Source organism: Battus philenor, unplaced genomic scaffold (assembly GCF_028537555.1).
Source record: "Battus philenor isolate CCGP_79_NKW_IND1 unplaced genomic scaffold, ilBatPhil1.0.hap1 SCAF_22, whole genome shotgun sequence".
NCBI classification, from domain to species: Eukaryota; Metazoa; Arthropoda; class Insecta; order Lepidoptera; family Papilionidae; genus Battus; species Battus philenor.
In genome coordinates this window covers 11,685,861-11,691,860 of record NW_027181685.1, presented here as the reverse complement: position 1 = coordinate 11,691,860, position 6,000 = coordinate 11,685,861, and the positions used below count along the sequence as shown (strand labels likewise).

The window sequence follows — 6,000 nt, the reverse complement described above, 5'->3', positions numbered from 1 at the left end:
TACATATAATTTTTGGAAAAAAATATTCGGTCACATATTTTAAATGTGTATTAAATTACAAATCGCAAAAAAATTTCAAATTTAGAACAATGGCTCGAACTATCAAGGAGCTTGGCCACCACTGTTCTATACTTTTATTCTAAGTTAGAATATACTATTGCGCATTTGTATTTTAATGTGGAGTACAAATTAGAAAAATCATTAAAACAGAGTCGGCATGAAATTGAATGCACTTTTCTATAAAAATCGTTGTATATTGTTGACTCCACGACCCTCGATGGGGTCGCCCCAATCCATTTCAGCTTCCCCCCCGTCTGACGTGCCAGTCTGCAACTGACCGCGCTAAAGGTTGCTCGTGTTGTCTTAACCGGTGTTTTTTATTAAAAAAAATCAGTGCTTATGTCTGAACAAGTGCATTTATAATTGTGACATTATATTTCAGTGTTTGTTGACATTTTAATACAAATTTTAGTGTTAAGGTACCGTTTAAATTTTAAATTAATATCTGGTAACATTCATTTAACGATACTATCACATATTATCATATGTTAGTTAATTTTAAACTTCGAGTAAATAATATAGCTGTATTTATTTATATTTATACAAATTATAAATTATGTGTAATTTAAAGTATGTATGTAACGATAAAAATATAAAACATCTAAATGTTTTATAAGAAAAAGTATTTGTTTAAAAACTATTTAGCTTATTTCTTAAGAATGGACATAGTTTAGTTAATAATTACATTAAAACAAACCATAAACGAAATAAGCAACCATTCATAAAAAACGTTTATAACCTTCAATTAGGTTTTTATATATTTAAAATTCGCGAGTTAATTAGGTTAAAATTAGAAACAAAAAATTCTTAGTTCATTGCACAACTTTATGAATACGTATGAGTATTTAGTTACGCAGAATTTTTTTCGTTAATTTTAGGAGTTGTACACATTTAATTAGGGTTAATCCTTGTACTGCCGAGATTACACGGATTACCTTCGTATTGCAGACATAGTCGATTTCAGTTCAATTTGCTGCCAGTTATGTAACGAGCAACCGTTTGAAAATATACGACATAACTATTTTTTACTGTTAATAATGCAAACAACGAAATAACTAAACTTAATATAATATTAAAATAATTCTTTTTAATAATACCAAACTACCGAACAGGAAATAAAAAAAATCTAGATAAAATTTAGCGGTGAAATATATTACCCTTGCATATGCATTATATACATTTATAGGTTATAAATAGTTGCGTAAAGGCAAAACATTAAAATAACTATATTGCAAATAATATTTAAATAAGTAATTTAATTTAATTAAGTGGTCATCATGAACCCGCATAGAATTATAAATTATCTAATAAATGATTAGTCAGCCATACTTTTATTAAATTGCGAAATTAATATCTTTACTACATGTTAGGATATTAATTATAAAAATATATATGGACGAAAAAACGCATTAAAACTATATATGGGTATTATGAACAGGAATGTATACGTAATAAGAAACATATTTCATAATAATTTCTTTTAATTATTGTATTAATTTTTTTAAATGTTGTATGTGAGTCTTTTGTATCGAGTTTAAATAAATAAAGTGTTAAATTAATCTTAATTATTAATAAACATATAATTAAAGACATATTGTTTAATCTAGTCAAAAGAATTAGTATTGAGTACGTATAAAAAGTAAAATACAACAACCTTAAAAATTAGTCAGCCATCTTTGTTTTTAGATGTTAATATATTTATTCCAATAACTCTTTATTAAATGTTCGAAGCAACCTTGTACGGTGACTCATGATAAATTTTAATATAAATCCGATGCCATCGGTCACAGGTGAAAGCCGTAAAGATTGTCTATATTTTTAGAGCATGTCGCCATGTTGGTTTTTTGTTTTCGTTTCACAGATTAAATTCATTCGTTTTGTTCTTATAATTATTTATTTTTGCTTGTTTTAGATTTTAATTCGAAATAATTAATATTTACATTTATAGTTTAATATATATATTTGTTATAAATGACATTTAGTTTTATAAACTTCCTTTTGCATAATAACGTATTCAAATTAAATTAAATTATTTTATCTGTATATTTTAATATATTACCTATGTGTGCTACATATTTTATTAATATTATCTAATATTAAGTAATATATTGAGTAATACGGCTATTAATACTTTTAAATTAATTTTTATATTAATTGGACATTATGTCACATTTATTTTTGTGGGACATCGTTTTAATAACTTTATTGCAGGCGTAAAATCTTTGAAATGGTAGTTCATTTGTCAGTAAAAAACTTAAAGTTTTAACACCTATTTCCAATCACTTGTATAAAGTGATCAGTTAGAAATAAGTTACTTTTTTGTAATACGAATGGGTAATAATAACTTCCGACATTATAGTCTGCAGGGACAGAAAATATACAGTAATTAACTTTAATATTTAGTAATCAGATTCAGAAAATGCTTTTTCATAATTTATTATTTTTACGTTTTTATTAATTCTGAAAACATTGATTTTCGAACATGATGTACCATATATTAATTGACATAAAAACAGTTACACATTCACTCCTGTACAGCTTTTACATCTGTAATTGATCATATAGCGTATTAGAATTATTTGAAAACTTTGTACATAGATAGCATGGACATATATAATATATTAATAATAAAGGTATCAAATCTAAAATGTAACACACTAATCTGTAGTGGTAATTAATTAAAAAAGTTAACTGTCGTTGATTATGATTAAATAGAACCAAATTGTTACAAATGAAAGCTATTTATAAAATAAACGTAAACAAATCCTAACGTAAAAAAAGTTTTTCAATGAGGTCATAGATTGTTTATCGCAATATTTTACGTCGAAATCACACTTTGGGGAAAACAGTAAAATATTACCGCTTAAATAAACTTATTGTGTACTAAATGGGCTGTTTATGATTGATCGTACACGTGCCCCCGACCCGCGAACAGCTTAGACCCCCTGACCCCGGACCCCAATACGAATATTGCGTGCAGTGAATTGACCCTTAAAACGTTTGACGTGGATGCCAGTATACTCACTCCTTTTCATAATGGACTAACATTTGACTTAGTGATTTATTAGTCTTACCCGCGAAAATATATTTATTATATTTAATATTTTTGTCACTTACATTCCAGACAGTAAGTGATCTATAGATTGTATTTATTTCATATAAATATTTTAATTATCTATATTTAACTTCACAGATAAAACATTACAAAATATTTAAATAAAAGATATTATTTTCAATCTCGAAGCATTAAATAATTATAATTAATAATTCAAGAAAATTAACCAGCCTCATAGAATAATAAAAAAAAATAAAAAAGTTATATTTTGCCGCGATAAAGAAAAATGTTCTTCGATTCGAAATATAAATATTCAAATCTGTATTAGTAATATTGTTTGACATATAATTGTGGAAGTGTGTTCTATTTTTAAAACAGAATATTCTTCTTTTAAGACTATAAAAGTTCTGCCTTTACTTTCACTCTAAATGTAAAGGCTAAGCATGTCATGTTAGGATAGTCAACTGATGACTCCAGAATCACAAAAAATGGCTAAAAGTCAGTATCTCCGGATCAATATACCGTGTCCCGAGTAAAGCTTGGATTTGATATGATGCCAAAAAATGGCGCCCAACAATCGCACTGGGTCATTGGTGGCATTAATAAAGCCTTCCAGTTTATTCGAACGAATGAACATTAGCTCGTTCAAGCCTTAATAACATTTCCAAGAATAGTTTTTCATTAGCATATTTGATCAATGTTTTTTTTTCATTTATCATAATTTCTCCCCAAAAAACATGATTTAAAATTTTTACTGGTTAATATTAGAATACAAAACAATATGTATCTTAATATTATACAGGTGAATGGTAAAAGATGTAAAAGCTTCAAAGAAAAAAGTTATCACTCTGAAAAAAATATTTTTGATATCGGAATATAACTTCTAGTATAGAATCTGGAGGGAGAGTTAGAAAAAAAAAATAATATGTCTAAGGGGGACCAGAAAGTAATGTCGTTTCTGTCGACATATTTTACAGAAAAACTGATTGATTTTTATCGCTCCGGTATTGAACTTGTACGCTAGATGGCAAAAGATTGTTGATTAATGAAGTTGAATATATTGTTGATTAGAAATGAAAACTTGTTAAAAATGTAGTCGTGTAAAAAACTTAAGAAATAGACATTACTTTCCGGTCCCCCTATAGTTTCTTAGTTTAAAAACCTTTTTTCTTACTTTATTTTTGAAACAAAAGGGTGTATACATTTTACATATATTAACAGACTGCAACTGTACACTCACCACTTTAAAACTTTCCCAACCAATCACCCTGTATTAGCTTGAAATGAACAGCCACGGAATTTTTTTTAAATTTAAATATGCGTTCGAAAATAGTTCGTTAAAGAGCTTTTCGACGACCACTCGATTTGTATTTCGAATAACTTTGCCGCGCAATTAAAAAGCACTCAGACTGGTTTTTAACACTTACGCTTAAATTATTAACACGGAGCTTATGCTAGTTATAAATTAAAATTAAAAATGTATAACGATAACACGCGCGGATTAATATCGGTGATGGTGAATGAATTTTTTTTTATTTTCTTTTAACTGGCAATACCAAGTTGACCTTTTCATACATTGTGTTTAGGGTTGCAACTTCGAGTTATATTAAGTAGTTATATCTTTTAATTGTGATATGACAATCTGTGGTCATGTAGTATTTTGTGTCTGCTCTACAATAATCAATTTACAGTTCCCGGCGATTAATATTGTACATCGACCTTTGGAAAGAGACGATCGGCTAATTTCGGCTTCGTAGAGCACTATCTCGGTCCCACGCTACCTATGTGACATTTTGTCAGTCGTTGTATTTCGTTCGACAGAGATAACGTTCTACGAAGCCGAAATTAGCCGATTGTCTCTTTCCAGAGGTCGACGTGCAATATTTTTCGCCGGGTACTGTAATCGAAATTTAAAATTGTATTAAAAAAAAACGTTTTATATTTTACAATTTAAATATGTTTAACTAAATTAAAAAAGAGCTATTCCACGAGAGACCATTTTAGGACTCTATTAGTCTAACGAATTACTGCAGCGATTAGATTAAAGCCTTATCCGACGTTCCTCACTTAGTCAACTTGTTATGCTTAGAGAGGAAGTCCGATGTTTATACAATTTTTAATACAGCATAGTTATGTGTACCGAAAATACACTAAATAATTCTCCCATCTCCTTCCTTCCCTTGGACAATAAGACATTTACACGATTGAAATTCCTTCCAACCACAATAAGTTTTACCTTTTTGGCTTTAATTGTAAAAGCTAAGTACATTAGGGAACAATAAAAAAAGTCAACGGATGACTCCAGAATTGCAAAGACTTAAGTGAATATCCCCGGATCAATATACCGCGTCCATAGAGAAATTCCTTCTAACCACAATAAATGCTTTGATAATATTTTTATAGTGCGAACAGTCAAGTAGTGGAACAACTTATCGGCGTCAATGTTTCTAAATAATTATAACTTAAAAGAATTCTAGTCAAGAGTGAATAGGTTTCTTCTAGGCAAGCATGTAGCATTGAAGACCTCGTCAACGCTTAACATCAGGCGAGACGGCTTCGAGTGCCGGTCTGGCGTTGAAATCAGGGAGGAGACAATACCCTCCCTGATAGGCGGAAAAGAAACCATGAAAGAATTCCTCAGTTATTGCAAAAGGATTATACAATATGCAATAGAAAAAAAAATAAAAGTTAGGCATCAACAAACAAAAACAAAAAAGATATGTAAAAATAAATAATATTAAACTGTGATAAAGATAAAGATAAAAATGTGATACAACAAAACTAGAAATTAAGAAAATGTAAAATGAAAAGAGGATGAAAGAATGGTAAAACAGAGTAAAAGGGAAAGAAAGCAGAATTGTGGTATAAAAGAACAGAATGAAAGA

The 6,000-nt window shown here is 28.8% G+C and overlaps 1 protein-coding gene across 1 annotated transcript in view; it reads left to right on the top strand.

The window, feature by feature from the left end:
- Positions 1–348: 348 nt before the first annotated feature.
- Positions 349–6,000, top strand: part of LOC137923725 (protein Fe65 homolog) — a 61,596-nt gene continuing 55,944 nt past the window's right edge. The window contains exon 1 of the mRNA XM_068766980.1: positions 349–479. The gene's annotated coding sequence lies outside the window, so the exon portion shown is untranslated. The remainder of the gene's footprint in view (positions 480–6,000) is intronic.